General features: G+C 40.1%; 1 protein-coding gene across 2 annotated transcripts in view; it reads right to left on the reverse strand.

Annotated features, from left to right (window-relative positions):
- AKAP6 (A-kinase anchoring protein 6) overlaps nt 1-24,030 on the reverse strand; it is a 552,477-nt gene that overhangs the window by 472,131 nt on the left and 56,316 nt on the right. The window contains exon 1 of one of the 2 annotated variants that reach the window (XM_044232057.1): nt 7,623-7,719. The exons of the other annotated variant lie outside the window; for it this stretch is intronic. The gene's annotated coding sequence lies outside the window, so the exon portion shown is untranslated. Of the gene's footprint in view, nt 1-7,622; nt 7,720-24,030 lie in introns of those variants that run through there. 2 annotated transcript variants of the gene reach the window in all.

Consider the following 24,030-nt stretch of genomic DNA (forward strand, 5'->3'; position numbering starts at 1 on the left):
AAAAAAATTAGTTATGATTCTAAATACTAACAACAAAGTACCCAAAAAAGAAAGTAGAAAACAATCCCATTTACAATAGTATCCAAAAGAATAAAATACTTAGGAATAAATTTATCCAGTGAGGTGAGAGACTTACCCATTGAAGACTATAAAACACTGATGAAAGAAACTAGAGAAGACACTAATAAACAGAAAGACAGCCTGTGTTCATAGATTACAATAATTCATATTGTTAAAATGTCCATACTACCCAAAGTAATCTTCAGATGCAATTCAACCTGTATCAAAACTTCAATGCATTTACAGAAATAGAAAAAACAATACTAAAATTTGCATGTAACCACAAAATACTAAAAATAGCTAAAGCAATCTTGAGCAAGATGAGCCAAGCAAAAAGAGGCATAACACTTCCTGATTTCAAACTACATTAATAATAGTAATCAGAACAGTATGGTATTGTCATAAAAACAGACACACAAATTAATGGAACAGAACAGAGAAATAAACCCAACTAATCAGTTAACTAATTTTCAACAAGGTCACCAAGAATACAAAATAGGGGAAAATAGCCTCTTCAATAAATGGTGTTAGGAAAACTGTATATCCACTTGCAAAAGAATGAAACGGGGCCCTTATCTTATATCATTTACAAAAATTAACTCAAAATGGATTAAAGACTTAAGGATAAGACCTAAAACCATAAAAGTCTTAGAAGACAATATAGGGGGAAAATCTCTTGATATTGGCCTTGTCAATGATTTTTTTTTTATATGACACAAAAGCATAGGCAACAAAAGCAAAAATAAATAAGTAGGACTACATCAAGCTAAAAAGTTTCTGCACAACAAAGGAAACAATTAATAAAGGAGAAAATGTTTACAAACTATATATCCAATAAAGGGTTAATATCCCAAATATATAAGGAACTTTTACAACTCAATAGCAAAAAAATTATAAGAATAATAATCAGATTTTTAAATGGGCAAAGGAACTGAACACACATTTCCAAAAAGATATATATGTATAGCAAATACCAAAATATAAAAATATGTTAAATATCATTAATCAGGGAAATGTAAATCAAAACCACAATGAGGGGTACCCGGGTGGTGCAGTCAGTTAAGCATCTGACTCTTGGTTTTGGCTCAGGTGATCTCAAGGTCTTGGGATCGAATCCTGCATCGGGCTCCAAGTTCATTACAGAGTCTGCTTGAGATTCCCTCTCCTTCTCCCTCTGCCCCAACCCCCACAGCATTCTCTCTCTCTCAAATGAATTAACAAGTCTTTGAAATAAACAAACAAAAAAACCATAAAGAGATATTACCTCATACCTGTTACAATGTTTATTGTGCAAAAAATGAGAGATAACAAATGTTGGTGAGGATGTGGAGAAAAAGGAACCCTTATACTCTTATACACTATTGGTGGGAATGTAAACTGGTACCACCATTATGGAAAGCAGTATGGAGGTTCCTCAAAAAATTAAAATAGATTTACCATAGGAATCCCACTTCTGGGTATATACCCAAAGGAAATTAAATCCGTCTCTCAAAGATAGCTGTACTCTCATGTTCATTACAGCAATATTCACAATAGCCAAGATACGGAAACAACATAAGCATCCAGTAATAGATGAAGGGATAGAGAAATGTGGGAGATACACACACACACACACACACACACACACACACACATATACACACACATACACGTGTATGTGTATTTTATTACCATCATCATCATATTATTCAGCCATAAAAAAGAAAGAAATCCTGCCATTTATGACAACATGGATGAACCTGGAAGGTTGTGTTTAAGTAGAAAAAGCCAAAGAAAAATACTGCATGGTATCCCTTATATGTGGAATCTTAAAAAAAAAAAAAAAAAAAGCCAAACTTCTAGAAACAGAGAGTAGAATGGTGGTTGCCCAGAACTTGGAGAGAGATCATAGTCAAAGAGTAAATATTTTTGGTATTGTATACTTGAGATCTGCTGAGTGTAGATATTAAGCATTCTCATACACATAAAAAAGTAATTAATGTGAGGTTATAAGAATGTTAATTAACTTGACTATGGTAATCATTTCACAAAATATACATATATCAAATCATCACATTGTACACTTTAATATCTTATAATGTTATTTGTCAGTTATACCTCAGTAAAGCTGGAGGGAGAAAAGAAAATAGCAATGACAACAATAAAAAGACATCCAGATCGTGTGTGGGATTTGGCCAAGAAATAAACCTTTCTCCTAACAATTATAAAGTGAAAATACTTCAGGGCCTGTTTCACTTGGTGTGTTGGCTCTTGGCTCAATGTTTTAAACACCCGAGAAGTGTGGCATAACTGTAGACAGTAACCGCTGTGGTCAGTCAGCACTACAGTAATAAGTGGTTAAGGTTTTGAACTGTGAGTCATTTGCCGCAGAATGTCACTAATACGCTGTACCAGATGAGCTACACTGAAGAAAAAGATGATGCCTCAAGGAAATATGAGCCGGCACCATTTATCCATGTGGGACTTCAAGTGGTGATTTTGAAAAAGGTAAATACCAACACCAACCCACCCCCAAAAGAAGCTCCACTCTGAGGTGCTACTTCTGATTGCTAAGTAGGGCTCGCATGTGTTGGTGGCTTCTGAAATCCGTTTGGGCCCTGTGCTGCAGGAGACAGCTGTGTGAGTAAATGTTACTCAGATGGAGGAATTTGAGGAGAATCCAAGTCCCACCTGCCCCATGGTCTCCCTCACAAACCTGCTCTGGCTCCTAAATGACCTCAGGATGCACTCCACTCAGTTGGAAGCTAATGAATGTTTTGGAGGTGAGGTACCACCATCTGCCATCAGCAACCATTGATACCTGCGAGGCAGTGCATGCTGTGAGACAGGCACTAACCAGACTAGTGGGAAGACAGTTAGATTGAAGCCCAAACATGAACTAACCATGGGAAACTGGCCAAGTCATTTAACGTCTCTCAGATTCCTCATCTGTAAAACGAAGAATAACTGCTCTGCTTACCTAGTAACATTATGAGAGTCTAAGAAGTAAAATGCCACATTTGTAAGTGTCTTAAGAAAAAGGGAAAGGAAGAATGAGTAAAGGGGAAGGGAGAAGAGAAAAGAGAAGAAAAGAGGGAGAAAGGGGAATAAGAGGGATAGAAAGAGGAAGAGAAAAAAGGCAGGGAAAAGGGAGGGAAGAATGAAACACGGAAAAGAAAAAGAGCAACGGAAAGTAGAAGGGCAGAAGCAAAGAGAAGGAAAGGAGCAAGAGAAAAGGTATAAAGTTGTATAAGAGGGGCACTGGGTGGCTCAGTGTTTAAGCATCTGCCTTCGGCTCAGGTCATGATCCCAGTGTCCTGGGATGGAGCCCCACATTGGGCTCCCTGCTCTGCAGGAAGCCTGCTTCTCCTTCTCCGGCTTCTCCTGCTTCTATTCCCTCTCTTACTGTGTCTCTCTGTCAAATAAATAAATAAAATCTTTAAAAAAAAACTGTAGAAGAATGTAGGCTTTGGAACCTAAATCCCTCTCTAGGTTCTGTACTCACCGAAGTATATGTCCTTGAGCAAAGCATTTATGCCAACTTTCATTTTGACCCCCTTCAATGCTTTGCCCACCTCTCACCCCCCACCTCTGGCAATCACCAACCTGTTCTCTGTGAGTTTGGTTTATTTTTTAAGATTCCACATATATGTGATATCTACAACATTTGTCTGACTTATTTCACTTAGCATAATGCCTTCAAGGTCCATCTATATGTTTTCACTTCCTGGAAAAAAGGTAAACTCCAATGGGGAAGGGAAGAAAGGTCTACCAAACTGGATGATACCCAGGAGACAATCAGAGATGGAATCCATTAGCCCTCAGGATGGACAACCCTGCATCTGCATCATCAGTGGATGAGAACTGCTCTTCAACCAGAAATATCCACAGTGGACTATTAAACGAAAAGAAATAAACCACTATAATACCTGAACTATTACATGTATTTTTCAAAGCCTCCCAAATTTAGTCTAGTAATTAGTCAGAATTGAGAACCACTGAACTAAATAATTCACATGTGAAAAATGGAGAGTAAATCCGTTGCACTATGTGAAGTATAAGTGTATAATAATTGTACATCAAAAATCACTACAAACTTGCTATGGCTAAAAGAGGAACTTCTGAGTTTTCCTACTAAGAATGACATAGTTGTAATGATCATACACTCTCCTTGTTCACCTGACTTACAAAAGGTATGGGGGAGTGTGCAAGATAAGCCTGGACAGAGAAGCAGAAGGAAAGGATCTTGAATGCGCCTTAAAGAAGTCTCCATCTGGGAAGTAAGAGGGATATGGAGCCACTCAGAATTTAAACTTGGAAAAGGCATACTCTAAATGCTAGTCTTCTAACAGAGTTTCCAAATATTTCCTTCTTATATGGGCTTCTTGGAAATGTGCTCTTCCATTATTCTATAAATCTATATTTCTCCCATTTTTCATTGTATCTAAAAGCTACCTTTTAAAAATACACTCTCAGCCTACAGTGCACCTGAGTGGCTCAGTCGGTTAAGTGTCCCCCTCTTGGTTTTGGCTCAGGTGACCTCTCATGGGTCATGGTCTCATGGGTTATGAGATTAAAACTTGCATCAAGCTCCGCATCGAGCTCCACATGGAGCCGGCATTGGGCTCTGTGATCTGTGGCGCGTCTACTTGATGCTTCTCTCCCTCTACCCTACCCTTCCCCCCATTTGTATGCATGTGCGCGCGCTCTCTCTCTCTCTCTCTCTCAAACTAATAAATCCTTAAAAAATAAAAATAAATAAAAACAAAAATACACACTCAGCCTAAATTACGAAGGCGGCATATACAGAAAAGGTATATAGAGTAAGGCATTCAAATATTTAAGTCAAATGCAAACTACTTTTTGAGAAATGAGGAAAAAACTATAATAATTATTATAATAGGTAATTATATGACAGGCACTGCTAGCATATATATTATCTCACTTATTCTTTAAAGAAGCCTGGGAGGAAAAAAAAATAAAGGAATCCTGGAGACAAGTATTCAATTTCATGTTACAGATAAGGAACAGAGGTATCCAGTATGCCCGTCTTGCTGCTGGTAAGTGGCAGAGCCAGGACTTAAATCCAAGTAGGTAGTCTCCCTACAGAGCCTATACCCTTAACCTCCAAGGCATAAGATATAATCCTCAAAATGTTTACATTACGTCTGGAACACAGACCCTCCCTCATTAACATACGCTTCCAGGCATCCTACCTTCACCACTTCAATTCCCCAGGAACAGCCCAGAATTCAGCCAGCAATGGAAAAAAGAGGAAGTGCTCCCTCCAGGAATCCCCAATATGTGAGCCACATACAAATCACGGAGAAGAAACTGTGCCTTAAAGAGCCTCTAACAATTCCTTGCACTTTAGAGGCTGCCAACTGCAAGCATCTTGCCCAAGAAAACTTGGTACAATCTGACACTGGTGGGCAGAGACTAAATTCTCAATAAATTCTCATTGAGCAAAGCAATACATATATCTCCAAACTATTCAGCCACCAGATCTGACATTTATTTCCAATGCTGCTCAGGGGCAAAGGTGCTATAAAGACAACACTGCTGATCAAAGTGAATGCAGTTGTGCAAGTGAATGCAGTTGTGCAAAGGTCATGGCATGGCAAATATACAAGGAAGGATACAATTTTCATAATGGGTAGAACTTTTGTCCCCCTGGCCTAATTTTCAGCCTGTGGGACTGTGGTCATTTGCAGGGTTGGTTTATAAATACAGAATCAGTAAAACACTGTTACACCATAAGGAAGCAGAACAACACCTGAGAACTAGGAAGTCCTGAGTCTCCATCCTGGTAACTAGCTCTGAGGGTCTAAATCGACTCTGTGTTTCAGATTTCTCACAACACAGGCCCTGCTGTTTCTGGACACTATTAAAAAACTCTGCCAAACTAACAGAGGAGAATGTGCTTTCAACATTTCAAGACTTATGGGCCAACCTAGTGAAAATGGCATAAGTTTCAGAGCCCAGGGACCAAAATTTAAAACCCAGCTCTGTCACTCAGTAGCTATGTGATCACGGGAACATGACTTGCCCTCCCTGAACACAGTTTCCAGATCTACAGGAAAGGGTTAATTGTCAGCCCTGTCTCTTAAGATGGTCAGATAACTTAATGAGCTAATTATGTAAAGCATCTGGCACACATTGCTGCTCAATAAATGGTAATTATTGTGTTTGCTGGCCAGACATTGTCTCTCAGGGTAGTCTTATGTAAATGATAAACATCTTGAAGTCTTTGACAATGAATTTTATTTAATTCCTACAGCATCTAGCATAGAACTGACCATGTGAATAGTGACTAGCAATGGCAAAAGAAGTGCTAGTACTAGATCCGGCTGCTGCTGGTACTAGGAGCGCCAGTAGCAGCAGGAGCCACCACGCAGAATCCCCTGTAATTACTGCCAGAGCAGCAGGTAGGTGGAACAATAACAGCTCAAATAGAAGAAGAGAAGGAGGAGGGGAGAGGAGGAGAGAGAAAAAGAGGGGAGGAGGAAAAGAAGGGCGGCAGCAGCTACGGCAGCAACAAGTTCAATGCTCTCCTCACCCATTCTTTCTTGTGCTATGGATTATCTATCCCTATACCAAGAAGATTAAAGTCTCCCAAGCAAATAAGCACTGCTCTACAGGCATTGGGTCAATAAGAAATTGAGCAAACCTGGCTAGTTGAGGAAGCTCAAATACTAAGGGATGTTAAATACTCCCTACTAGTCCTCTAAGTTGTCATCTCCATTGGTATTAGGTACAGCAGTTTTATGACAATTATCAAAAGGAGAAGGTATTAATGAAAGAAGCTGGTAGAAGTTTGAAGAAAACAGTGACATTGACTCATTCAGTACTTGAAAAGAAAAGAGTTCTGGGCACTTGTGATCTCAAGCTTTAGCCTAGATCAGAACTTTTTTCTCTGACCCTCAAAATTCCCAGATCCTCCAGGCTCAATGTCATGCTTCAGGAGTCAGGCAAGGAACACAAGGCCCATATAACTAGCTGGAAGAGAGGTCCACATTGGTCCTGGGTAACCTGGGGAAAATGACAAAGATTGGGAGAATGACCAGAGGGAAACCAAGAAAATAAACTTAAAACACCTGATGGGTTCCTCTACCCATCCTCACAAGCAAGAGTTTATTTCTGTGGAAAGATTTTAACCATTGTCTGAGAAAGTAACCAAGAACACAGAAGCTCTGGAATTTCCTCTTCTTCTGCATTCCTTTTTTGTGCGTGGCTTCCCTTGGGGAACAGGGAGTTAAAAGTTTATTTAATAATATATACATGGGTATATGTTTAAAAAGAAAACAATCAAATAGAGCCAAAAATGCGTAAAGCTTAACCATGAACCACACATAAAGAAACATTCTTTCAATAAGAGCAGTTCCAAAAGGGAAAGCCTATCCTCTAGTTAGCAAATATATGTACGAAAATACTAGAACACCCATCAAATAACATAAATATAAAACTCAGAACAGCCAAGGAAACACAGCACACCAAAATGACAACACACAATAAAATAAACATCCTAATGGGAGAACTTAAAGGAATTTTAAATAAGAAATATAAAGAAGACTCTGACTTACCACTACTGGATAGTATTTTTACTAATGTACATAAGAGGGACAAAAATCTGCCCCCTGAGAATAGTCAGAAATCCTGTCTTCTGTACAGGCCCGATGATCTCCCCATAGCCCAGCATTTTCCTCTTTTCTCAGAAATAGGAATTCAGAGGTCACAAAGAAGGTTCCATTTGGCTGAACCTCAAGGGGAGGAGCAGTTCTACTCAGAGCTCTCTGAGCAGACAAGACAATGGCTAGAAAGCTTGGGTCTCTCCCACTCTGCAGGCAACACATATGAATAGTGATCTTGGGAATGGTGCTGAAGAAAGCGCCCTCAGAGCAAAACCTATCATCGTTATCTCATTACCAGGTCCCCCAAGGTCAGTCACGGCTCACAGGTCTTAAAACTTCCTTTGGCTCCTCCAGGAACGGATTTCCTGATTCTAGACTCCTAACTTCACCAAGTTCAGTATTTGCCAACAGTGGGCCTCAGTGAGGTAATGGAAAAGTACAGAATCTGGTGGCATTGAAAGGGTGTGTCCTAGCAAACACCCATCAAACGGGCTGAGGTGAGCCAGAATGAATGCATTAGTATAAGAATCTGAGCTAGCAGTTCTGTGTTCAGTCTGGAAAACATGGTTATCCTCATAGATGGCTCTTTTTTCATTGGTGGCAGACTCCCTCATCCCTTTGGTCTCAGAGGCAGCAGAAGCCCCCAGAAATGCTGGAGGCAGGTAGTGGCAGGGCAGACAAAATGGAGAAACCTAGCAGAAGCCCCACCATGAATATCCACAAATTATCTGATTGATGAGATCTGCAGTTACTAGCTTGGGCTTCAGCAGAGAGTTCATCCCTAAAATCGACCTAATGGTAAACCACCAAACATTCTGTAAAGTCTAAAGCACTACATAAATGTTACTTGTTATCTTTACTCTTATTACCAAAAAGATAATACCCAGACTCAACCACTTGGAAATTATATTTTACTCTTACTTGTTGTTTTTAAGCTATTAATGGTCTAGGCAGTTTCTTCATTGAACTTTAAAACCCTTACTAGTCACGTCAAATATTCTCCATAGAAATCCCAGACCAATCAATAAATGAGGATGGCAGGGGAAAAAAACACTTTTAAAAATTTGTCTTTCTCTTCAAGAAATATACTTTCCATTACTAAAGAAAACAATTACCACCTAGCTTGAGGTATTTATATTTGGTTGACTTTACCAATATTCAAGGCTATTCCAAGCAACCAGGAGTCAGTTTTTTCATTATAGCTAGGTGACCTAGAGGGCTGTCAGAGCAAAGAAAAACTATGCTCCAAATATTATTCCTGCTTCCACTCGTTATGTACACAGAAAACCCATTTCTGGCAGTTTTAGGATACTTTCAGTTTTTTCCTTTATTCCAGCCATCATGGGTCATAAATACAGAGCTCTAGCTTCAGAGACTAAAAATATTACAGTATGTGATTCAATATCAGATTCAGGCAATGTAAGTATAATGTGAGTTTTGGCCATTCCTAAGATTTTCCAAGTCCTGATGGATAAAATCTGAAGGGAAGGGGTAGTGGGTGGGAGGCTGCCATTTAAGTGCTAAAAGCAATTCTATCTGTCCAGATACAGGAAACTGAATTCCCTTTGGGGTAGGCAGATCCTTTGTTTTGGAAAAACAAAACAAAACAAACAAAAAAAATTTGAATGCAACCTTGGTTACACCCACCAACTTTTCTTGAAGAATAATAATAAATGACGCAAATCTTTCAAAATTAAAATATAAGTGACTGTTTGGTAGAGAACTTTCATTTTAGGCTGAGTTTGAAATAGTCATTAGAGATACTTTTATCTTTTTTTCATATAGAAGCTATAGTGTGAGGATAAATTTCCCCTAAAGGGAGTGGATAATCCCAATCCTTGGATGAGACAGACTTGGACAAAAAAAATAGGGACTGAGAAAGCCAATCTTAAACTGGGAGCAGAGGAATTTCATTTGCTTACTAGGTCTTGGGGGAGGTCGGCTTAGATTCTTATGAGTAGACATACTCTGAGCACTCCAGGGTAGGATTAGCTGGCCTCTGACACATAGAAGTATGTGGGAAACTAGGAAGATGGACACTAGAAAGGCCCTGAAGGTACTACAGAGCTACGGATTGTGAAGTTAGCAACACTGCTATGGACTGAACTGTGTCACCTCAAAATTCATATATTGAAGCCCTAATTCTCAATGTGACTATAAGTGGAGACAGAGCCTATAAGGAGGTAATTAAGGTTAAAAGAAGTCATGGAGGTGTGCTTATTGCACAGGATTAATGCATTTACAAGAAGAAATACCAGAAAGCGCTCTCTCTCTCTCTCTCTCTCTCTCTCTCTCTCTCTCGTGTGTAAATACACACAAGAAGGAAGCTATTTATAAGTCAGGAAGAGAGCTCTCACCAGGAACACAATTGGTCAGCACCGATCTTGGATTTCACAGCCTCCAGAATGGTGAGAAAATAAATCTGCTGTTTAAGCCACCTAATCTATGGTATTTTATTATGGCAGTCTGCGTCGACCAAGACACACACCTATTAACTGCTTCAGGATTCCTTTGGTATGGTAGTTTTGTTTCATCATTCCTCCACCTGAAGTAGTCTTATTAAACAATCTAGCAGATCTTCCTAGTATCTCAACACCTAGTATACTCCAGGCACTGTGCTAGGCAAAGGAAAACAATGATTAATAAGATAGACATAGTCACTATCCTTATGAGTAGTTTGGAAAGAAAGATAATAAGCAAGTAAATATACAGAAAATTCATGACAATTGTGATAACCACAATCCTGCATATATGAGAGCGTAATGCAGTCTCTGACATACTGTGAATTACAGGGAGATGCTGCTTTCCAAGTGGCACAGCACAGTAAAGAACATACCAAGGTCAGTGTCATAATGGGCGCAGCCATGGCCTGAGAAAGACTGGAGATGCCTGAGCCACGTGACAAGATGGGACAAGTATTAGCACAGAAGATTCATAAGGGGACTGGAACACTAGGCTCAAAAAGTCCCATGCCGAGAGTAACTCTCTCTCTCTTGCTCACTGCAGCATCCCCAGAATATAGCATTCCTTGGAACACAGTAGATACTTAATAAGTATTTGTTTCTGTATGGATGGGCGTGAATGACAAGACTGTGGGGGAAATCTCAGAAACAAATGGGAGAGAATCTAAATGAACTACAGTTCTATAATACAGTTCTATACTCCAGTATATGAAAACATATTGTTGTAATAAGAGTATGAAGAGAAAGTGACACATTATTAAAATTCTCAAGGACATTCTAGGACCAGTGACTACAGATTTGTTTTGGGGATCATGTCAGAAATGTTCTGTAATAAACACCTGTTGTTTTGTCCAACAGCCATTGATCCAAGAGATCCAAGAGATCCAAAGTTTCCTTTGAGAAAGAGAATCCAAAATATCCTTTGGGAAACCACCCTCCACTATTTGTCAGTCATGTGGTTTCCATGGGATTGACTCCAATCCTAGTTCTGGGGGGTCCCTAATTGTTTTAGAATAACAACGTATCTTTGGCCCTGTGTCTACACTGATTAGTTCCAGAACAGCACATAAACTAGTTGAAACCAAGAAAACATGTTTAGTCTTCCTCTGGAGTTGGTAGTATGAGGATATTAACCCACAAAATGAGCTGGCAAAGCTGACACTCAGACAAAGCAAGCCTAGAGACAGATCCCTGTGACAATATTTGAGCACTGGACCCAACCGCACTAGAGAAGCTCAGCCTGCCCTTGGACTATATGTGAATCAGTACATTCCATCTTACGGAAGGCAATTTAGGTTTTTTTCTCTAGCACTTGTAATCCAGAGAATCCTAATGGACAGAGGCCCTGCTTGTCCTGTCCTAACTCTCTTCTGGACTGAAGCAGTTTGGGTCATAGGACCAGTGGGTCTCCTCCCCTTAAGCTTCTCCAGAAAGGCTGCTGGGACTCCTCTGGCAGGCCTCCACAGTCATCCTGGCAGGAGTGAAGGTCCTGGGAGAGTTCCCTTTGCCCTTATGATGAAGAGCTCCAGCTTATAACCTGCCCTCCCTGCATCTGTTTCTATGGCAGGAAGGCAAAATGCCCAATATGAGACAGACAGAAAAATCCCTAGGTGTGAGGCTCAGAGTTTTTGAGACAATAAAAGATTTCAGCTGTGTTTCTTTTTGTCCCCATCTTGTCAGTATCGCAGCTCCTCAAAACCAAGAATGGGGAACCTCAGAGGCTCAGTGAGATTATAGAGACAGGGAGCATAGCCGCTGAAGGCAGAGGGGCAGTTCTGACTCTTCCCACACTGCCCTGCAGCCCAAAATTGGACAGCCACAGCTCTTTGCTTTGGTTCCCCATCACAGGTCTCCAGAACCCAGCCACAAACATGGTTATAGGATGCTCAGAGTGGAATCATGTCCTCCAAAATTTCTACGTTGAAACCCTAAACACCAATTTGACTGTATTGGGAAAGAGGGCCTAAAAGAAGGTAATAGAGGTTAAGTGTGGTCATAGGGTGGGTCCTGATCCAATGGGACTAGTGATGGACAATAACTGTCCTCTCTTACTCTCCCCACATAAAAAGAGATATTGGATAGTCTGAGGGCCGACCAGGATGATGAGTCACCACTGAGGGAAAGTGAAGTTGCTGTTTTAGAAAAGAGGAGATAGTGGTTTTCAAATAGCAAACAGGTGCAATGTTGAACAGCAAGCTAACCTTGTTCAGATTACCTCAAAAACTAGAAGATCAATGGGGAAGGAAAAGGTAAAGCTGGTTTCAGATTAATATTCAAAAGCTCCCACAAAGGGTCACCCAACAATTGAAAGTGCTACCTCATTGTGCCATCAAGCACCTTGTTACTGAAGCTAGACAAACAGAAGCTGAATAAGCATCTTTCAGACATATCAAACAGGGGACACCTGGGTGGCTGAGTCCCTTTAGGTGTCTGCCTTTAGCTTGGGTTGTGATCCCAGGGTCCTGAGGTGGAGTCCCACATTGGGCTCCCTGCTCAGCAGGGAGCCTGCTTCTCCCTCTACCTCTGCCTGCCACTCTGCCTGCTTGTGTGTTCTTTCTCTCTCTCTCTCTCTGTGTCAAATAAATTAATTAATAAAACTATTTAAAAAAAAAGAAATATCAAACAAGCAATTCTCATTGTGGGGCATAAGGTTTGAGCTATACAACTTCTATTTCCTCTTTCAACTTTATGATCTCATTAATCTATGACCAGTAGATAATAACTAGCAACTAGACTACTTGTTTCAAATCCCAGCTCTGTCACAAACTGTGTGACTGTGAACAAGTTACTTCCTCATCTGCAAAATCAGGGCCCTAAGAGTGTCTTCTTCACCTTGTGGTGGTTTAAAAAGTTCGTATATATATAAAGAACTAGAACAGCACACAGCCCAGCACACAGCCCATGGTAGGCCAGTAAATGATAACCACTGTTATTAATAGCTGAGTGACAACTTTGTGCTCAGCCATATTACAACTAAAGCAGGATACAAAAATATATGCATGGTCCTGGTCCTCAAGACTAATACATGAAAGTAGGAGCAAGCAATGATAACTGCCAATCTCTTAGTTCCTAGTATACATCGAACACTGTTTATGCATCATCTGTAATCTTTTAACAACTAGCAAAAGAAGCATTACTGTTCCTATTTAAAATGACAGAAACCAAAATTATAAAATCAAGTAATTTGCAGCCAATTATAATGTGACAGGAGAATTCATAACCAGCTTTGTCAGGCTCCAAAGGGGAACAGGCTCTTTTCCTTCTAGCAGGCATCTCAACACTAGTCTGTTCCTTTTTATTACCTAATTTCAACTTTGCCAGACTCTGTGAGTCAATAGAGTAGACTCAGGGCACCTAGCGGCTCAGTCAGTTAAGTGCCTGCCTTCTGCTTGGGTCGTGATGTCAGAGTCCTGGGACTGAGCCCCAAGTTGTGCTCTCTGCTCAGCAGAGAGCCTATTTCTTCCTCTCCCTCTGCTACTCCTCCTGCTTGTGTGCTTTCTTTCTCTCTCTCTTTCCGTCTCTCTCTCTCTCTTTCAAATGAATACATAAAATCTTAAAAAGAAAGAAAGAAACCGAGGCAAAAAACAAACAAACAAACAAACAAACTGAGACAAACCACCCAAAGAGCCTACCCTATAAATCAAATTCCTTCTTTTGCAACCATTTCTCCACTAGATAAAAAACTTATGTTGATATGAAATGTCAGCACTTCTCTTCTATAATAAAAGACTACAGGGGTGCCTGGGTGACACAGTCAGCTAAGTGTCGGACTTTGGCTCAAGTTATGGTCTCAGGGTCCTTGGATCCAGTCCCATGTTGGGCTCTGCACTCAGTGGTGAGTCTGCTTCTCCTTCTCCCTCTGCCCCTCCCCCATTCATGTTCTCTTGCTCTCGCTCTCTCTCTCTCAAATAAATAAATAAAATATTTTAAAATGACAAATAAATAAGACTATCTATAGTATCTCCACAAACATTAACATTCCTAACACTAAGCTTAGTCAAAATGATTATATTTCTACCACCTCTGTAGAGCTCAAATATCCAATATGTTTTAACGCTAATGATTCCATCTTTAACCACAATAAATTAAGCCCTTGATCATCCCTCTTCTGCCCACCCCTTCCACATTACTTAGACAAAGAAGGTACCCTCTAGTTCTGTGTCCCACCATAGCCACCATAGGCTTGGCAGAAACACCGCCAAGCCTCAGCCTCTGTGCTTCCTGCCCCATGGCAAATCTGGGTGTGTAGCTGTCATAAAAATGCCACTTGCCTCTTATCTGGCTATCATTCTCTTTACTGAATGGTCATGTTTTCACTTTGTGACACTTCCAATGACCACTGATGGACATCCATGGGCAAGCATTTACTCTTGGTAAAACTCTTTACCAGGCCAACCCTGATTATCGTCTTCTCCTTATTACAGCTTCTGATGGTGACAAACACTGATTCCTTGCACCTACTGTCCTTGAATTAACAAAAAATAGATAACAGTCCTTGAATTAACAAAAAATAATTTTTTAAAAGAGGCAATTCGACACTGACAGTGTTTTTTCTCGACTCTCTCTCTCCCTGACTCAAATTAGGCCTCTGACCCACACTCACATGGATGGGGTTTTTACCAGCCTGAGAATCCCAGTTCCATGCCAAAATATGGCTCCCCCATATGGCAAAAAGGGTGCTGCCATGGGACAGCTGCTAAGCTGAAGCTAAATCCTGTTTGGAGCACTTACGGCCCGGAGGGTGTCACCTCCAGGATGTTCAGGGCTCCATCTCTCCCTCCCAGCCTGCCCATTAGGCTCAGAAGCAGGCATGCAGCATAATCATCTGTGCTTCTCCTGGGTCCCTGAGGGGAGCCCCCTCTTCTGGGTGGAGCGTCTGTCATATGGCTACCAGGCATCTGGTTTTAAGCAGATTTCTGTTGAGAGGTGAAATGCTGCCAGTATTGTACTGTTACCCTTCCCCATGGACATTCATCAGAGTAAATGACGGGAGCAGATTAATCCATCAAGGGTCTGAGTCACGCCTGGTTAAAACAGATTATTTGGATCCAAACTATTGAACTTCATGTACTAGGAATCCCTTCCAAGGTAAAGTACAAGGGAGCTTGAGTCGTTATTCAGTTTGTATTTTTATCTGATTACCCCCTAAACACACACAAACACACGAACACACGCACATACACACTCATATTTTGCAACCTATCGTTGGTTTCACTTTTTTCCTTATAATTTCTCCATGTCCTTGCTGGAGATTTGGAAACACTTTGTCCTGAGATCAAGAAGGCCATCTCTTCCCCCAGCATCAAAAAAATGCCAGCATTGGAGGGCTGGAATACAGTACCTGAATCCAAGTTTGTCAGAACCCCAAACCCCGTTGTTTTAAATGTATCAGTCTGTGTCTCTCAAGTCTAGATGACTGTGTTCATGTTCAACCACGAAAAAATTACTGTAACTATGCATACATAAAATGGTAATATTAGAGGAAGCTGGGTGAAGTGTATATTCGGTGACTCAAGGATCAATAAACAGGCTTCATATGATTTACTCACGTCCTTTTCACCTCAGATGCTAATGAGTCTAAACATTGCTTCTTACTAAAATGAAGTAATGACTTTAAAAATTGCTGTCAATCCAAAGATCCTTCTCAGCTAAACCTGTGAAGGTGGTTAATTTCAACAATATTAAAAACTGCAATTATTCACAATGCCACATGCTTATAATAATTATAGCTCACCTCTTTGGAATATATGCCCAGAAATCTCATATATATTATGAGAAACTAAAATAGTAAAATATTTAAATATTTTATAAATTTTATAATTTTTTAAAATACTTAAAATATTTAAGCTTTTAATAATTACACCTATTTCTATCCTAATAATTGGCAACTCATTTAGTTATAAATGAGGGCTTTCGATATGTAAGTTCTATGTGTTGACCTACCTTAATTATTTCAGACATTTATTGGACTGGAGAAAGGACAAAGATCCTTCAGAGGACACAACTGAACAAGAGAGTGATAGCTCTACCTATCACCTTGCTTCTCCTTTTCCTGCTACCACCTTCCATGTTTTCAAAGGCTTGTTTCAAAATCCCACCTTTCTGCTGGGAATGTTCTCTTTTTACCCTCCTTATGGTACTCCTGGGTCTCTCAGCTTTGACACCCTATCTTGTCCAAACAGTAGGCATGTCAACAGTCTACATCTGACCCTCTCCCCAAGGAGATGGAATATGGGCAAGAGAGGAACAGATGGAAGATAAGTGGAGCTCAGTCATTCTGATGGCAGCTAAAGAGACTTTACGAGCTCCTCAGACTGAGGTGCCTGGAGCTACCATAGCTTCTATACTTGTGAGGTCCTTTTTTCCTGTTATTGTGTGAACTACACAGATCTATTCGGTAAACTTTTTTTTTCTTTTCATAATAGTCGGCTTATGTTACAAGCAAACTTACAGGTTCAGAACACCATATCTGGAAGGCATCTTAGAAATTATTAAGTAACAATGTTCCTTTACCCCTGACCATTGCATTGCAAGTGAAGAAAGTGAGCATTTTAATTTGTGCTTAGTCTTACTACCTGGAAAGTCAATTCTTTGACCTTGATAATAAGAGCACTCTAGTGTAAACAGTCTCTGAGGGCTTGCCCATAAATATTCCATAAGATATTGCTACTTAAAAAAAAAAAAAAAAGCTTGCCTTAGAGAGTTATTGATGTCATGAACTAGCTCTTTCTCTAAATGAAGACCTAACTACAGAACATTAATACTTCCATAGTATGTCCTATGACTGAAAAGAATTGAAGTACAGAGAAAGCACCTTTGAACCCTAGTTTAGAGTAGCTCACTTAAATTAGGAGAGATTCACTGCTATAGCTAAGAATCCACAAGCTTCAGTGGCTTCGTATGTTAAAAGTTTTCTTCTTATTCACATCACAGTCCAATGAGGGTCATCAGCAGGACTCTGCTCCACAAAGTTATCTGGGACTCAGGTTCCTTTGTCTTGTAACTCTAATCTCTTTCAAGTCTTTGAATCTCTCCCAGACAAGTGGAGAAGAGAATGGGGCTTGCCCATGGAAGATGTTCATAGGTCAGGCCTAGTAGAAGAACAGTCACTTTCATTCATATCCCACAGGCCAAGAAGGTCACAGCGAGCTGCAAGAGAGGCTGAAAAATAAGGTCTGATTGTGGACCTCCAGTGGCCTCTACCACAAGCAACAAATTCCTTGACTTGAAAAAAAGAAGGAAAAATCTGAGATTAACTTCTTCAGTGAAATTTACTTCTACCTAAATACAGAGATTACTTGAATAAGTTACTCACAGATGTGTTTTTAAAATATTTTGTTTTAGGGGTACCAGGTGGTTCAATCGGTTAAGCATCCAACTCTTGATTTCAGCTCAGGTCACGAGTTCAGAATCATGGGATCAAGCCCTGCGTCCGACAAGGCAGTATGGATCCTCCTAAAGGTCTCTGTCTCCCTCTCCCTTTGCTCCTCCAGTCAAGTGCAAGCAAGCACACCACCCACCACCCACCTCCTGCTCATGTGCACATATACTCCCTCTCTCAAAAAAAAAAAAAAAACAAAATACTTCACAGTTTTACAACAACACAAGAAAAGCACTAAATTATCTTAGTAATCAAGACACAGAAGATTTGTTTCTTAACAAGAATGAAAGTTAAAGATTTTACTAGGATATAAAGGAAGTTGCATGTCATGAACTAGCCTTAAGTGAAGAAAGGGGCTATTTTCTCCTTTTTTTTTTTTTTGAAGATTTTATTTATTTATTTGATAGAGAGAGAACAAGAGAGGGAACACAAGTGGGGGGATGGCAGAGGGAAAAGCAGGCTCCCCATGGAGGAGGGAGCCTGATGCAGGACTCGATCCCAGGACCCTGGGATCATGACATGAGCCAAAGGCAGACACTTAACAAGTGAGCTACCCAGGCCGCCTTGGGCTATCTCTTCTCTCTCTCTCTCTCTCACACACACACACACAGTTTTGTCTGCCCCATGTCTTTTGGGGCAGCCCTTCAATCAGATCAGTAAAAGGGGTGAAGGCCAGAGAATCAAGACTATAGAAACTCTAGTTAGTAGTCAGGAAATGACGAAAGTAAATTGTAATTTTCTAACTGTGCTGGCATGTGATCTATGGGAGCACAGTTTTGGAGTTAAAGACCAAGAAGGACCCTTTTGAAAAGCTAAACTTGCTGTCTTCCGCTGGACTCTCCAAATCCTCCCCCACTTCCATTCTCAGGCACGCTGCCACCACAATGGAACCTGATCCACGTGTACATTATCGGATTAATTGTTAAGTGACTCATCTTACCCTGCCAGTCTCAAAATAGTAAGATCCTTGTTCTCAATCCTGTGTCCACCCTTGGGCTTCCCATGTGCCATGGTGAGGGCAAACATCACAGGAAGAGGGCCTGAGATTCACAGCAAAACACAGCAAAGAAAAGCAGTCTCTTTTACAATCTATACACCCCAGAGTATAGAACGCAGTTGCCAGGGGTATATGAGGTCCTCACCTAAATAAGGTCATTGGCTGTGGTTATCTCTAAGATCTCAGGTCTGGGGTATACCTCGTAAGGCCCCAAGCCCTGAATGCCTTACTCCTGGCACAGACTATCCTGAAGAATAAAGCCCTTCAATTCTCATGTTTCCTAATGATTATCCACAGCACAATGGCTTAGAGAAGGAGGAGAGGGAGATTGAAGGAGGATGGGCCCAGCCAGCAGGCCTGCTTCAGAGGCAGCCAGCAGACAGGGCTGGCAGAACACTCAGAGACTGCTCTTTCCACCAGGGGTTTGCTGAGCAGATCAGAGCGACACTCGAGAAGGCAGCAGCTGTGGCCAGAGACAACTACTCTAACTCCTTTTTAGCTAATGAACTGGAAGAATCAGGAGGGAGCCAGGGAAGAATGGCTCCCCTGGGGCCCGCAGAGAGGCCTCTCCTTCCCTGAATTTTCCATTTTTAATTAGGCTTGATGGTTTGGTCAGGATGAGCCTTTTCAGATAAAATATACTGAGGAGGGATGCCCTATGCATAATTCTTCAGATCCCTCAGGGTCTCAGACCCAATACTTGCCCTGATTGGGCCTCTTGAGTTGTTGTGAAGGAGCAAAGGGGAAAAGAGTAGGGTATTTTATAGAGCATGTCTTTTATTTCAAAACAAACACATGATAATTATTAAAAGTTGAGACATTTTTGAAATACACTAACAGAGAAAGAAAATATGCCCCCATAAACCCATGTTTCCAGAGGGTAGGAATTCAGTGTTTTTATTTAGCTTTTTTTTTACAGACCTACAAAGAGATCGCTATTTGTACATGTTATTTCTGCATATATAGAGATATTTAAGACAAAAACTTATTATATATTCTTTTGCCACTTACTTTTTCCTAGTTACTACAGTGATTGATCTCATTCACTTTAATAGGTGAATAGTGTATCATTTTAAGTTTATGCTTTTATTTAACCAATATGCTTCCTAAACAAATTTAGGGCAAGTTATTTGAATGATTTGGCCAAGAAATAAAACCACTATAGAAATTTCTGGCTAGGTATGTTAACCTAGATTTCAAAATCTAGGTATGTGGCTATGAAAATAGTAGGCATGACCATAAGCCAGGAATCTACCCAAAAAGAGAAAAAGCCATGAACAGATAAATCATATGCACAATTTTACATTTAATTTCTATCCTGGAAATCATCCACAAATGCAAAATACTAACTTCTTTTAAAGTAAAAATGTTGTCTCTCCATGTTTCTGTAAGAAATTCAGTCCTAGGTGGTTCAGAAACTAGAAATGGAACATAATCTATATGGAAAGAAGCAAAAAGAAGCTAACATTCAGTGCCACAGTCTTCATGGAAGCAAGCGGTGGGAATGAGGAAGGTCTCTGCCCTGACAACACTTCTGTTATGCAGATGATAGATGTCTCTGCCCTGGGCACTGGACAGAGGTGTCAGCTGTGTCTCTGCCCTTGCATGAAACAAACAAAGAAGAGAAAACCAGAACTGTTGCTTCTAAGGGACAAAATTCAGCAACTCACACAAAATTCAACTCTTTTTCCCTCCCCAACTTCCCTCACTCCATAAGCCATGGAACAGGTCTATATCCTCACTTTCTGAAGTCACTATTGAGTTCCACCCCCCCCCCCATATACATTAGCATGGATGCAATTCTAAATTGGCATGTGTGGCTAGCAGAGGCTGACATGGTAGCTTTTGACATCACTGGAGCCAAGGGTCAACATGGAAGGAGAAACGGATGTGTCCATTCTCATCCAAGCATGTTTCAGTCTTTGTAGACCATAAAAAGTCTTAGCTGGTACTTAAACAATTGAGCAATAGAATAGGACGATGTTTTATGAATACGTTTGGAAAATAGCAATATGAATTTATGTAGTCTTAAGTACTTACTTCTACTCACAAGTTAAATTTTTTAAGTGTGGTTCAAAATTAATGACACCTAAATATATTAAAGTTCTGTAATAACTGAAAATAATAGAAAAAAGAGCCAAAGAGAAGGAGAAAGAAAGGAAACTTCCAAGAGTGGGTGCATTGGTTTTGAAAAAGCTGATTTGGGCAACCAGTTCTTTTCTTCATTTTCAAATTAGAAATAAAATACAAAGAATTAAGTACCTTCTTGGAGGTGATAGAATAATAACATAAGAATTCTGATAGGGGTGCTTGGGTGGCTCAGTGGGTTAAGCCTCTGCTTTCAGCTCAGGTCATGATCCCAGGGTCCTGGGATAGAGCCCCACATCGGGCTCTCTGCTTGGCAGGGAGCCTGCTTCCTCCTTTCTCTCTGCCTGCCTCTCTGCCTACTTGTGATCTCTGTCTGTCAAATAGATAAAGTCTTTAAAAAAAAAAAAAGAATTCTGATAATCATGGTTTGTTGCAATAGCTAAGTTTCGTATGGGATTAATAAAAAGAAGGGTATTTTGAATGTCATCAGCAACATCAATATTAGGATAAAAATGTTAATATTATAGTTTATATACATAAATACACACCTTACTAATAATTCCCTTTAAAATAAAAGAAAAAGGGGGGTAAAGTGCTATTGTATTAACATGTCCTTTTAGTGTAGAATTAATATTATTAATGTAGAGTGAAATTAGATAATCCCTCTCCCTAAGAGGACAATGTGTGTGTGAGGGTGTACATGAGTATATATGTATATCCACACACACAAACACACTCTACCATTTTATTTCATTTCAAATCAGTGTACTAGTAGATCTAGTAGATCTATAACAAACACTACTGAACACTACTAAGGAAATGAAAACTTACTAGGATCAGTCTTATTTTTTGATTTTTTTTTTTAATTAAACAGCAACTCCCCAAAGAAAGAGTTTTGGAACCACATGGAATCATGTTCAAATCCTGACTCCACCATTTGTAGTTCAGAAGGCAATTGAGTGACCACTCTAGGGCATGGTTTTCTCCATTGTAAATTGGAAAGCTACTCCCCATGGGGTTGTAATATCAATTAGTGAGATGAGGATACCTAGCACGAAACAGACAAATCCTGGGCATTCAGTAAATTTGATTCCCTTCCTCTTAGTTCAAACATAGTGATTTATGCAAAAATGCTTCTAAGTTATACATGATACTGTTAATAAACAAATGACTATAGTTAATAATGCCTAAAAGTATAACTTAAATATTTTTTGCTAATATTTATCTTAGGAGACCATTAATCTGAGTTAAGGATATAGCCACTTAGCCTTCAACATTGTAATTGGCAATTTATCAACCAAGAGAATTTAGTCAGAGGAGTTTTGATATCCTAACTATAATCTTTCATTCTAGTGACCAAAGGAGCATCTGGCCGGCTCAGTCAGTAGAGCATGCGACTCTGGATCTCAGGTTGTGAGTTCAAGCCCCATGTTGGTGATAGACTTAACTTAAAAATAAATAAAAATAAAAATAAATTTTAAATCTAGTGACCTAAAAGCAAAGCCAAACCTAAAATGCACTGTAAGTAGGATTATTACAGGATAATATATGGCTCCTGTTTATGGAAGAGAAACAAATGTCTCGGGAGTTTGCAAATAATCATAAGCCTCCAATAACACACCCTCTGACATAACACATAAAATATAAATAGTTAAACTAACCCTGTCGCTTTTCTTATTCTGCTGTCAGAAAATGAAGCCCTTAAAATACAGACCTCTAATCAATGGGCGTTACCAATTCTAATGTTTAAATTTGCCAGTGTTCCTAAACCAGAAAAAGTCCAAATATAGGGAGAAAAATCGAGGAATAGCCATAAATCCTGAGTAAATTTAATTCAAGAATCCGAGTAAGATTTGGTCAACTCTAAGGAAAGACCAGAGACAACAGAAGTTTTGATCCATCCCAGAGGGATCCGGCCTGTGCCTGCAGTTCCAGCTCATTCCTGCTCTTCTGCAGTTTTCACTTTACAGTCATGTTCCCTTCCCTGGCCGTTCTGTGTCCACAGGTTCCAGAGTCAAATGGGAAGATGACTGCCTTTCAGAGACTGCCTGACCAGCTCCCACAGTTACCGAAGGTCACATTCCTGTAACAAATCCCTTTGAGTGTGTATGTGTGCATCTATACATACACATAAAGGTGTACATATACATACATATACACATATGTGTGTTGTGTGTATATATATATATGTATATATATATACATATATATATCAAGAGATTTGCTACAGGCCTGTGACCTTATATAGCTGTGAGAACTAGGGATTTAGATACATCCAAACATATATGTATTTCTGTAATATGTATAAATATATTTCTTAAATGTATGTGTGTGTGTGTGTGTGTGTGTGTGTATTCCTTTGATTGAAACCTGACTGATACAACACCCAAATAGTTAAAACATATTGATATGTTTCAGAGGTGCCTGGGTGGCTCAGTGGGTTAAGTATCTGCCTGCAGCTCAGGTCATGATCTCAGGGTCCTGGGATCAAGCCCCACATTGAGCTCTCTGCTCAGCAGGGAGACTGCTTTCCCCTCTCTCTCTGCCTGCCACTCTGCCTACTTGTGATCTCTTGCTCTGTCAAATAAATAAAATCTTTAAATATATATATAGAGAGAGATGTTTCTTTCTTTTCTCTAGCTCTCTCATATTTTTTTGCTCTCTTCAAAAGAGGGAGGGGAAAAAAGCAAAAATAATTCAAAAGTACCTCTCTCATGTTCTCGCGCTCCTGACCTCACTCTCTCTCCTTCAAGTTATTAGGCCATTATCAGGGGGACATTCTAAAGTATACCCAAAAGCAATTTTCTGTGTCTTTCTGGTTAACAGAAACTGAATTTGATTCAGGTGTCAGAGGCCCACTTGCCTCCTCCTGGGAAGCTAGGCCACCCTCAGCCTTATAGAATACGTTTTGATTAGCCAAAGCCAATCATGGTCATTTCTTTTTCTTGCCAGTGATTAGGTTGGGAATGGGCAAGTGACAAAAGTCTAGCCAGTAACATGATTGAAGATGACTGTTGGAGGCAAGGAGGCTCTAAGAAATTTTTCCCCCTCCTTCCTAAAAGGGAACAAAATAGAAGGCACCCCTTTCCAGCCTGGAATTACTAATCAGCTGGTCTTAAAACATGGAGATTACCCTGTTTTTTCCAGGAGGAGCCCAATGTAATCACAAGGGTCCTTAAAAATCGAAAGAGTAAGCCTGAAGCGATTAATCAGAGGGAGATTATACTATAGAAGAAAGGCGCAGAGGGATGTGACATTGATGGTTTAGAAGATGGAGAAAGGGAGCCACGAGCCAAAAAATGTGGGCAGCCTCCAGTTCCTAGAAAGGCAGGAAAATTGATTCTCCCACAGAGCCTCCAGAAAGGAACACAACCCTGATGATATCTAGATTTGGGGCAAGAGAGATTCCTGTGAGATATCTGACCTACAAAG

Source organism: Neovison vison, chromosome 13 (assembly GCF_020171115.1).
Source record: "Neovison vison isolate M4711 chromosome 13, ASM_NN_V1, whole genome shotgun sequence".
Lineage (NCBI taxonomy): Eukaryota > Metazoa > Chordata > Mammalia > Carnivora > Mustelidae > Neogale > Neogale vison.